The following is a 12184-nucleotide window of genomic DNA, read 5'->3' as shown; positions in this document are numbered from 1 at the left end:
AGGAAGCCCAGTTCTCTAGCTCCCGCCGGTCCAGTTTCTCAGCCAGTCAGCGACTCTCTCAAGTCTTCCCTTTGCTTCTGAAGTCTTCCCCGGCTCCAATGGAGGTTGGGAAGAAGGTTCAGCTTCCAGCTCTGGTGCTGCCCAATTTGGCAGGCAGAGCAACTGCCAAGACCCCTCTGGGCTTTCTCAGATGGAGATCAAGGGTGGTCGGAAGGAGCACCCTCCCTTGCCAAGGGTGCCCAAGAAGGAAAAGGCTCAGAGGAGCCACCTCGCCCAGGGGAGAAATAGCTCCCCAAACGCCATCCCATCTTCCTATCCAGATATCTACACTCCAGGACTGGGCTACCTCCAGAACCAGCCTTTTCCTCTCACATCCGCCCATCCCACACTATCAATCAATCAATCAATCAGGGGGTTGGATTAGAAGACCTCCATGGTCCCTTCCAGCTCTATCATATTCAAAGCCCTTGGCCTTCTTTACTGCTTTGAAATTTCACAATGTTTTAATCTTATCATTTTTTTAAAAAAGTCATCCTAAATTAATCTTAATATTACATGGCTAATTTTAGATGCTCTTTTATATGTTGATTGCCCTGGAGTTCAGAGCTCCTCCTCAAGAGGGTTGTCTAAGGACATGAAGATCAGGGATTCGGGGCTTATGAAGCCGTTTGATCCCTCCCACAGGCTCAGCTTGCCCACCCCCTACATAGAACCTTTATTTCTTCGCTTCGAGAAGGCTTGTCCCATCGAACTCCCCCTCAATCTCAGTCTGTTTCTTCTTCCCAGAACTCTCTGACGAATTCTTCAGATATTTGTGAAACAGCAAGAAGCCACTAAAAGGAAGATCCGTCAAAGAACTCTTGGACTCCACGGAGGAGAGAGAAATATTGGAGACCATCTTCAACCATCTGCGTCCTCTCAGGTAAGCAGCTTGGTTTGTGGTAGGCCCGGAGGTCCTCCGTGGAGAGGTTGCAGAAGCAGGGCTGCCCTGGTGGAGATGATTTATCCCCAAAGTAGAGAAATGTGGTTATTGAAAAGCTGCTAAATTATGGGGCCCTTGGTGGGAGGATCATGGAAGGATGATAGAATGATAGGCGCAACAATTTTGGACCCCACCTCAACATCAAGACAACTGGATACTTAGAGACTTTCACCAGCCCTGGAACGCTTCCAATCCATGGAGAAAACCTACAAAAGATGGACATTTTTCAGTATCTGGGATCCCACTTCCAACGCAAAGATCTTCTGACCTAGGCTTTCTTAATAAGCATGAAGCAAAGTCCGGGTCCCTCTCTTTTTTTACACGACTGTGAAGTCCTTTCATTCACAGTCAGCCAGGCTTGTCAAACATTCTTTCAGAGGAATAGTTATCAACACGAACTTATCTTGCTCGGAGAGCTGCCAGATAATAAGTTTCCAACGCAGGGCAAGGAAACAGTTGGCACAGTGTCTCTTACAATAACAAACAGAACTTTCCACTCTTGAACAATGTTCCCTCTAATTTTTTTTCAGTGTGGGCGGAAAAGTATAGTGTTTGAGCGGCACATTTTCATGCCTGAGCACCTGATTTTTTTTCACAGATGTCACCCAAGACCATTCTAGTTTAAACTTCCAGCTGCACTTTTTCTTCGTAACAACATTTACTCCAGCTTTACGTTTTGACATCAGCATTGACTGATGATGTATCTATAGGGTTAGGGTTTATCAATTATTACAATTATCTTTTCAAATTCATTTTGGATTAAATAAAAAAGAGCTTTCAAATGAATATATAAATGGCACTTAATACCACTAATATTAAAATAGTAAATGTTTGATATACTTCATTTTAATGATTTCACTTGATATACTTCATTTTAATGAGTTAACATTCAATTGCAAAAGTTGTCTACACTGTATGCTTCTGTGAATGTACTATATCCAATTTGCTATTTTAAATAAGTAAAATTATTAAAATCACCATAATTAAAGTCTCATTCACATCTAAGAGTTTTTTTCCATCATTAATTTGTAAACTCAAGGATTTATTGCCTGCATGTTCAACAATGCTTGTGTTTAAAAATTGTGGGAATTTGCTCCTTTCTGTACAGAGGGTTTCAATAACCTACTACTACTGCAAAACTAATTTCTAAACTGCATACTACTTGCAAATATAAATAGATTGTTAAAATGGCTCTACCATAACCAATAAGAGAAAAAAACACCTTCCTTTTGTTTATAAGTAGTGATTTTAGTTTGCTCTATGGAAGTCACTATTTTTAAACTGACAGATAGGAAGTTTAATTAGATTAAAAGCAAAAATATTCTCAATGATTTTGAAAATCCCAATGAGTTATCAATATAGGTACTCCTTCGTTACAACGTGGGACTGGGAATTTTTATTACTCAGCAATGTGGTCACAAAGCTGATGTGTGTCATGACTCATATGACCGGGCTCTCTCGCCTCTTTCCAACTCCGAGGGCATCAATCATGTTAGCCAAGGGATCTGCAAAGCTGGCTCTTTTAAGACTGGGGACTTCAACTTCCAGAATTTTGAGAGTTGAAGTCCACCGTCTTAAAACAGCCAACTTTGCAGATCCCTGTGTTAGCCCAAAGCCTGGCGCTGGGCTTTGCTCCCCCATTGGTGGAGCCCCGAGAAGCGAGGAGGGAGAAAAAAGAGCTCAAAGAGCTACATTGTTGCTAAATATAACCGGGGAGAGCCAGCCCAGGCAATAGCAAATTAGCCTATCTTGCAGCAGGTCTGAAAGTGGGGGGGGGGGGGGAGCAAAACTCCAGGCAGGGCTCTCTGTTCTAATTCCCCATGAAAACTGTTGTTGCCTCTGAAGCATTCGCTCCAGTGTTTTAAATCTTTAAGATCCCCCCTCCCTTCCTTTTTCTTTTCGACCTACACAGAATCACAGATTAGAGAATCCTGAAGTCGGGCGGGGCTGAGGAGGGAGAAAAAGAGTTACATTGTTGCTAAATGTAACCGGGGAGAGCCAGCCAGGCGATAGCAAATTAGCCGATCTCGCAGCAGGTCTGAAGTTGGGGGGGAGGGAGAGCAAAACTCCAGGCAGGGCTCTCTGACTGTTCTAATTCCCCGTGAAAACTGTTGTTGCCTCTGAAGCATTTGCTCCAGTGTTTTAAATCTTTAAGATCCCTTTCCCGTTTTCTTTTCAACCTACACTGATTAGAGCATCCTGAAGTCAGGCGGCAAAGTACTGCAGTAGAAAAGGTTTAGCTGAAGGAGGTTTTGATTGCGATCGCTCTGTAGTTCGTGTCCAGATACCTAATATGCCTCACGTGCCTCTGCGCGGCAATTAGAAACTACTGCGCGGAGTATTGCAGCCATGTGCGCGGCCGCGCAGGTGCGCACCTTAGAGGGAACAGTGCTCTTGAAATGACTGACCAAACAAATTGTTTTCTGCAAAAGCCCCCTCCTTGTTCGCTCCTCTTCTGTTTCCTATGGGAGGGGCCAATCACCTCCAACCTGACCCTACTTTCTTAGTTGTTCTTGTCTTGTGTGCATGCACACATTGGGAACAGGCTCCAGCTGTTCCTCAGCATCACTGTTTTCTAGATCCCTCTCAGCCTCCAAAGCAGAACCCTCGTCTGAGCTTCCCCCAGTCCCCAGGGCTGGCCCTTGTTCCTCCCCAACCTCCTCATTGTCTGACTCTGCAGCTAGCTCCGCTGGCCTCTGGCAGGCACAACAAAAGCAGATATCAATGTTGAGGCGCAAGCAGGATGAATGCAGCTTGGATGCATTGGCAAGAACTCAATGGTGAGAAGTCAATGGGTTGACGGACAGATGCCAACCCATCTTGACTCCTAACCAACATCTAATGATCCCACCTGTTGCAATGTATGGCCATGAATGTTGGGCAGCAAACACGGAGGACCGAAAGCTATCTCCATGACATGGATACGCAAAGACTCCTTTCGATATCGGACACCTCCCTTCTCGACCACATCACAAATGACACTATTGGACAACATTTTGGTGTGGCACCAATTACAGAGAAGATGAGAGAAGGGGACTCTGCTGATAGGGACATGTCCAGAGAGCAGCATCTTCCACCGTGGCCAAGAGTGGTCGGCGACCTTGTGGGTGTCCAAAACAGAGAAGGGAGTGGTGTTTGATCTCTGTTTATACAGAGTTGTTAAGTGAATATGGCTTCTCCAGTGACTTTGCTTGGCAGAAAGTTGCAAAAATGGGACCACATGATCCGGGACACTGCAACTGGCACGAGTACATGCCAGTTGCCAAACGCTGAATTTTGATCACATGACCCCAGGGATGCTGCCTGTGTGTGAAAAACAAAATTCCTTTTTTCAGTTATAAACTTTTTGTTATAACTTCCAACAGTCAGTAAATAAATGTTCTGACCCAGCTCCCCAAACACCACAAACCCTCTGACCTTAGCTCAAAGACTCCTTTATTAGGAGCGCCAGCAGCCCCGGCAAAAATCTCACCTCAGATTAACAAGTCCATCTGGCAGGGAGATGAAGCGTTCTTTGCCACATCTATTCCTCTCCACCCCTGCCTTTTATCGCTAGGATGGAGTTTCGCTAGCAGCGATGGCTCTTCCTTCCCAAGGATCGGCCAATAGATTTCCACCACTCTCCTCTGCCTTCTTTGCATCGGCACATCAGGCACTGGACCAGCTGTTGTTCCTCTTCCTCATCAGCCACCTCCAGATCCAGGAACCATTGACTCTCCAACTGAAGGCTGATGGGCAGCCCAGACTCTGCCTCTGTCTCTCTCTTTGCCAGCTCCATTCCCTCTTCCCCCTTGGAGCTCTCAGGTTGCCTTGATGCAGACCCTGACTCCAATGCCTGCTCCTCCTCCTCCGATTGGGCTGCTGGAGGGGCCAGAGGCTGACGAGCCACCTCAATAAACGGTGATTAATCAAGAATTACCAACCTCCGGAAAGCGGTTGTTTACTTGCCATTCCAGACAGTGGAAGACAATCTATGCTCTTCATCTGGACAACCGTTCTCATAATTTGTGGCAGGATTTTTCTTCCGTTCATCTCATTTCCATCTCATACAATCTGGATGGTCCTTCTTGGGTGCTTTGTGTCTGTCCCAGCTAGAAAAGTCAAACAAATTATCATATGCATCCTGGCACAGAAGGGAAACCAACTCTTCCCCTTGGAAATACACAAAAGGCCCTTCCTTCCTCTGCTCCTTCACTTTGTCACAACTATTTTTTGTTGTTCTTGTTCTTCTTCTTGTCCAAGTAGTTTCCTGCAGACATCAAATGGTCCAGAGGTCAAGAAGTGTATTGCCGTCCATCAACAAGTCTGCAATACAACCAAGCACTAATCCAGGACTTGGCTAAAGATAAGGTAAATATGCTGAGGTTTTACACTTTTAGGGCTCCAGTTGTCTTAGACGCAAGATCAGACAATGACAACTCGCTGTAGCCAACTCATTCCTACCCATGAGCCATGGTCGACTCACCTTCGATTAATTCAACATTTCCATGTTAAAAATCATTTCAACATTGTTTTTCATGTTTCATTTTGTCCCTCCTTTGGCATCCTTTCTTTGATGCTTCTCTTCCATTATTTCTCGATATTAGGCAGACAAATGAATAATAGAATTACAGACTCGGAAGGAGGCCTTGGAGATCTTCCAGGCCAACCCCTTGCTCAGGCAGAAAACCCTTTACCATTTCAGGCAAATGGTTGTCTAATCTCTTTTTAAAACCCTCCAGTGATGCAGCACCCACAACCTCTGGAGACAAACTGTTCCAGTGGTTAATTGTCCTCACTGTTAGGAAGTTCCTCCTTAGTTCTAGGTTTGGTTCTCTCCTTGATAAGTTTCCATCCGCTTCTTCTCGTCTTGCCTTCTGGTCCTTTGGAGAATAGGTTGACCCCCTCTTCTTTGTGGCAACCCCTGACATATTGCAGCACTGCTATTAGTGTAACTCTGGTTCCCGTGTGAATTGGCTATGGCAAGTAAGCCATGGTTAGTTTGCCGTGCCAAGAGTGGTAAGGTGTCTCAATCACCAAGGAGAACTAATGCACTTAAAAAGACGAAGCTGCAAGATCTTGACAAAAATCATCAAGCATTTCAGACCCCCAAACAGGGAATTAACAAGAGGACCTATGGGGAAGGGCGAGGGGTGTGTGTTTGTGGGTCTGGCTGTCATATTTGCTTTTCCTGACCCGGGAACTGCAGTGGGAAACAGCCCTGTGCTTGACCACACGTGGCCCATTCCTGATTCTCCTTTGTCCTCTGTTTCCTTTTCCTGGCTGATGGGTGGAGCTCTCTAGGACTCATGGACTCTTTTTCCAACCTTCAGATTAACAGATATTACCGGTTAAAACTGAGGAACTGCAGGAGGAAGGACCTTGTGAAGTCAAAAGACTTCTCATGTTCTCAGTTTCAGATGAGACAGACAAAGATGTGAGTGGGAGTGGACTGCCTATGGGGGCTGGGACCTCCAACTTTGTGGGGTCCTTGGTGCTCTATAAGCTTGGTGATTTTCTTGCGACCCAACTAGGTCACGTCATCAGTTCTAGAAGGGAAGAGGTTTTGCAGTGTGTAGGTGAAGAGAGGAGGAGGAGGGCAGGAGGGGGAGGGGAGGAGGATAAGGAAAAGAACTGTGGTTTTTGGTACTCTCTTAACTTGGTTGTTTTCTTGGAGATGTTTTCATTATCTAGATGGTTACCATTATAAGTGCTAGAAGGGCATGGGGTTTGCAGAGAAGAGGAGGAAAAGGGGAGGAGAAAGGGGAAGATTAAAAAAAGGAAAATGTGCAAATGTTTTTAATTCATAAGCATCACTTTGCCTAGGGAATCTCAGAAACCATCCACCTCACTGCATTTTGTCATCTGCCCGAAATCCTCCAGATCCTCAGGGAGGTTGGCCCCAATCAAACCTGAGGAGACGGTTTCTCTTTGATGGCTCCTGTCAAATCCTGTGAGGACAGATGAGGCGCAAACAGCTGAGGTAATGAGGAACAGGGTTTATTGACAAGAACAAGATAAAACATAACAGTAGAAAGAGTGTACCTTTTTTGATGAAATTATCAGTACTTTTGATCAGTGATTGTCATCAAAGTAAACAAACCCACATGCTGATTATGTCGCCAGATCATGCCGCTAAGCGGAAGTGATATGCACAGCCCCCTCTGGATATGATGTGCATAGCCCTCCTCCATGGCTGGGATGTGCATAATTGACGTGGTGCAGGATTCACAAGGCCATAACCCTAGCGGATATGTTGTATTGGCCTAAGCCCATCATGATAAGTATGAGTAGCCCTAACAGATAAATGTTGTGCAAGGTCCTAGCCCTATTTTTCAGATTAGAGGTGTTGAACCTAACCCCATCAAGAAAGATGCCAAAACTCTGGGTACGTGATTAGCTTAACCCTAGACTAATTCTATGGACATTTAAGGGGGAGGGGGGTTGTGAAATAAAAATGTTTTTTATTTCTAATCATTCTGGCTTAATGATGATTTTAATTTTGTGGAGTTTTAAAATCAATGCCTCAAAAGCTGGGGACAAAAGGAGCACCTAGGGCCTGCATTTAACCCCACTTTTTTCTAAAAGGTATTTGTTTCTAGGCAATGATGTTTTAATTTTTGTGGAGATAGGGCCTGCATTTAACATGGCTTTTTTTCTAAAAGATATTTATTTCTAGGAGGTTTTAAAAACACTTTCCTTTGAAGGCAGGGGAAAAAACACAGCCCCTTTTTAAACCCCGCATCTGTTTTTTACCTTCGTAAAATCTAAAGACACAAATTTTGCCAATTTCCCCTTTAAATCCTCATATAACCAATTGAAGCCCACCTACAGGAAAAGACAAGGAATATTAACAGGAATTAAAGTGTTCACAAGATGCAAATCGCCAGGCGATACGTAGGAGTTAAGCCTTGTTCAGGCATGCCTGGGACATGCCCGGGTATGTCATACCCACACACCCACCCCCTGTGATTCTGTGCATGTGCAAGAGGCATGCCAGGGACATGCCTGGGCATGTCATACCCCTGTAATTCTGGGCATGCGGAAGGCTCAAGGACTTGTTCATACAAGAGCTGGAACTTTTTGCAGGTAGCCTTTAATTCCAGCAGTCTCTTGAAGGTGGGCAACCTCTGATTCCAAATATGTTTTTAAAACAACAGCAAAAGCCAGCATCGCATGCTCGACATAAGACCCCAGCCGCCAGAATGCAACAAACCCTATTGCAAGGGTTCAGGATCAGGGACGTGCCGTCACTAGAGGCAAGGGAGGCGGGGCCTCACCAGTCTCCTCAGGGAAAGGAAAGGATTTTAAATAATTTTCTTAAAATAATTAAAGCCAGGGTAGTTGCTACCAGATTTCAAGTCACAGTGGCTTGGTGTCTGCTCTCAGTATTAACTAGGAGGAAGCCAGAGAACTCGGGGCCTCCTTTGGATAAGGAATTTTTCACCTTTTAAAAGTTAAGAAAGAGTTAAAAAGCAAAAAATTCCATATGCAAAAGAGGCACTGATTCTCCCGCCTCCTGATCGGGGAGCAGCGAATCATGCCTTATGAGCATGCTTACGTTGAACACGCTTACGTTGGCCGGACAAGAGGAGAGTTGAGAGAGTTTCCACAGCTGGAAAAGGTATGTGGATCGGACGGAGGGAGGGGGGGATTCAAAGGTGAATCCAAGGTGGCGCGGTGGTTAAATGCAGCACTGCAGGCTGACTGCTAGATCAGCAGTTCAGCGGTTCAAATCTCACCGGCTCAGGGTTGACTCAGCCTTCCATCCTTCCGAGGTGGGTAAAATGAGGACCCGGATTGTTGTTGGGGGCAATATGCTGACTCTGTAAACCGCTTAGAGAGGGCTGAAAGCCCTATGAAGCGGTATATAAGTCTACTGTTATTGCTATATTGCTTATTATTGTAATGAAATATGTAATTTTTTATTGTGGAGTGTATGTGTGTGTGTGTGTGTGTGTGTTTCTTCACAATGGTCCGGTGGGGTTGGAGGAGGCGGGGGGCCGAGGCGGCAGAGCGCGGAGGCGGCAGGGACGTTCTCGCCGCTGTGTCCCAACAGGCTAGGCGTCTCGCGTTTATGTCTGCCATAAACGCAAGACACCTGGCCTGTTGGACACAGTGGTGGCGGGGGAGGAATGGGCTGGGTGGGCAGGGAGGACAAGCAGGGAGGAGGAGGAGGAGGAGGAGAAGAGTGGTGAATCCAGGCAGGGAGCAGGTCGGGCGGGGGGGGGGGGGGGGCTGGCTGGCTGCAGGCCGGGGCAGCAGGATTGTTTGTGGAGGAGGTGGGGTGGGCAAGGCAGTGGAGTGCGACGGCGGTGAGAAGCATCTCAGATGGAGCCGGGACACCCGGAAGGCAAGCCAGCACTTAAAGGCATGCCGAAGTGCCAGCTTGCCTTCCGGATGTCCCGGATCCATCTGAGATGCTTCTCGCCGCCGTCGCGCTCCACCGCCTTGCCCCCCCTGCCTCCTCTGACAAACAATCCTGCTGCCCCGGCCTGCAGCCAGCCCAGCACTGAGCGGGGAGGAGGAGGAGGAGGAGGAGAAGTCCAGGCAGGTCGGGCGGATGGTGGGTGGGCTGGCTGGCTGCAAGCTGGGGCAGCAGGATTGTTTGTTGGAGGAGGCAGGCCAGGAACTGGAGAAGCCGGCGGATCGCTCGGAAGCCATGCCGCGCCGTCTCCATGGAGGCTCCAGTCCGAGCGATCTGCCGGCTTCTCCAGTTCCTGGCCCAGTGCCTCCTTACAGAAGCAGCTGCCACGCGGCAAAGAAGCCCAAGGCGGCAGAAATGCCACCGCTGGGCGAAGGAGGGTGATGGCGGTGGCAGTGGCTGCTTTTAAGCGCTGCCTTGTCTCACAGCCGGGGCTGCTCCATACCGCAGCCGCTGGCACGCGCTCATGCAAGAACCTCTGCATGGTGCCGGGAGGCCGCGGAGAAGCTTTGCTCCGCTTCTCGCTCAGCCTTCCCCCAGGGGCGATCCAGGACTTCCAGCAGTGGAGCCTGGAGAAGCAGCGGTTGCAGGCCGGGGCAGCGGGCGCGTGGCGTGGTGGGGCAGTTTGCATCGCGGGAGCCGCCAAGCGCCTTTGCTGCAGACCTGGGCGCTTGGCGGCTCCCGCGATGCAAATCCCCCCCCCCCCCTGCCGAGGCCAACGCTGTACCGCTGAGCTGCTTCGCAAAGTCTGGGAAGGAACTACGCTGGAGCTGGCGATTCTTTGAAGAGATGCCAGCTGAGCCTCACCAGGCATAAACCTCACAGCACGTCACTAGTTAGATTAAGAAAATGTTTTATTCAGACCCGTTTTGCACGGCTGCAGCATGGTGTGTTGCAATTTTAATGTTGAGGTGCAGAGTACTTACCGGACAGTATGTGAACAGCGAATGAGGCTTCATTATCTCCCAGCAATGGTAAGTAAATATGTTTTTATTTATGACATTGTAAATGATACTGGAGTGGATTGCTCACTAACAAGATGTGCTTTATATTTTGCAGACTCCAAAATAATAACACCTAGACAGAAAAGACTTCAAGACAACCTGATTTTATATTCCAGTGGTAATTGCCGTGGTCACAAAGCTTCTTCAGATTTTTTCTGATCTAGACTATAACTGGGATTCTGAGCTATCCCAGAGAAGATGCTATCTACCTAGTGAGCTAAAGAGTTGCAATTTGTGTAAAGGCTGGTTTGCTTGTGGCTACGGACATGATTTGTGGAATACAGATGAGTCAATTTATTGTAAAATAGCATATTATGCCTCTCTATATCTGCTTCTGATAGTGGTAATGAGGGATATTTTTCTGATGGATGTGCCATGCCCCTCTGAACTATGTATAACCAATAAAACATTGTGTTAATGTCAACACTTGACCCATTTGTCAGTGTTCTTTCAGTATAATGATGCATGAAAAAGCATTTAAGCCATATTTAGTATTCACTATGATATGTAGGGAATTATGGAGGTGTAAACACCCTGTTTCAGGAAGCTAGAAAACATGATAAAAACCTGATCTTGAAGCAAGTCAAGACGTGGCTGTCAGGGCAAGATGCTTATCCGCTTCATAAGCCTATAATAATTAATTTTCCTACAAATAAATCAGTAGTGTCTGGCTTAGATCATCAATGGCAGGCCGACCTCATAGATGTGTCCAAAATTTCTAAAGAGAACCATGGAAAAAAATACATCTTAGCAGTTATTGATGTGTTAAAAGAGGGCGGGGGAGACACAGAGAATTTCAAGAGAGAAAGAAATGACATTTTTCTTTGAGAAGCGGGTACTATAATAGCATCCGACAACTGTTAGAAAATATGAACAAGCTTATATCAAATGTCAAGGATGGCCCTAAGACAACCCTACATTATGATTCAGTGCCATTACTATGTGCCATTACTACGCTGTGTGCCTGTGTGTGGGCAAGACAATGATTTCATAACAATGACCTATGACTGTCCACCTTATGTGCCAGTCAGCAAACATCACATTGATACTGTTACTATAGAATCAAAACCAACCTGGACAAAAAACGTGGCTTACTAAAGGACACAAGCCGGGGGAGGCCTTCCAGGCTTCAGAGGAGCATCCATTATGTACAGGACCAGTTTAGGAGGGTTGTTCCGTGAACTTTTTTTTTTAAATCCAATGCCTTTTTTGAGACAAGGATTAGAAATCATTAAGCTGCATGTGAAATCTGCTGCTAAAAACATTGCCAGAGATGTTGCATCTTGTATCCTGTGTTGTTGAGAGTCAGCAGAATGGATCAGGGCTGGTCATAGCCAGGAAGAATTACGAATCAGGCCTGCCTATTCTATTTAAAAAGAGAAAGCCTTGTGAAAAAGCCCCGTCATACCAAGAGGAGACATGCACAGGAGAGGAAACCCTGTGCCAAGAAAGACATAAGACAATATGTCATTTATTCATTCTGCTTCAGAGGAATGTGTTAAATCTGAACTGGATCTTTTTCAACTGGCACCTACACAGACCACTATTGAAAACAGTACCTATGTCGAGATCTCTCCTTTTTCCAGAGTGGGAGGAGGGAATGGTCACACGTGGTTTTATCACAGCCTGATTGGTCCAAGACTGAGGGGAAATCTATAAATACTGGTGCCTGTCCACTGTTAGCCCAGATTCTTTCTCAGTCTGGTCCAAGCTGTAGAGTAGTTTGGTAGGATTCTGCTTTGTTTTTCTCCTTTTTGGGTGAGTTCTATTCAATCTGATTTCTATTTGGCTAAT

At 46.4% G+C, this 12184-nt stretch overlaps 1 long non-coding RNA gene across 1 annotated transcript; it reads left to right on the top strand.

Annotated features, from left to right (window-relative positions):
- Positions 1-6792: 6792 nt before the first annotated feature.
- LOC116516076 lies at positions 6793-10821 on the top strand. The gene is made up of 2 exons (XR_004256305.1): positions 6793-6944; positions 10446-10821. It is a non-coding gene; the product is annotated as an uncharacterized LOC116516076 (long non-coding RNA).
- The last annotated feature ends 1363 nt before the right edge of the window (positions 10822-12184 follow it).

The sequence above is a fragment of the Thamnophis elegans genome, chromosome 12, assembly GCF_009769535.1.
Source record: "Thamnophis elegans isolate rThaEle1 chromosome 12, rThaEle1.pri, whole genome shotgun sequence".
Classification (NCBI taxonomy): Eukaryota; Metazoa; Chordata; class Lepidosauria; order Squamata; family Colubridae; genus Thamnophis; species Thamnophis elegans.
Note: the sequence above shows the minus strand (reverse complement) of the source record. Positions and strands in the feature narration are given on the sequence as shown.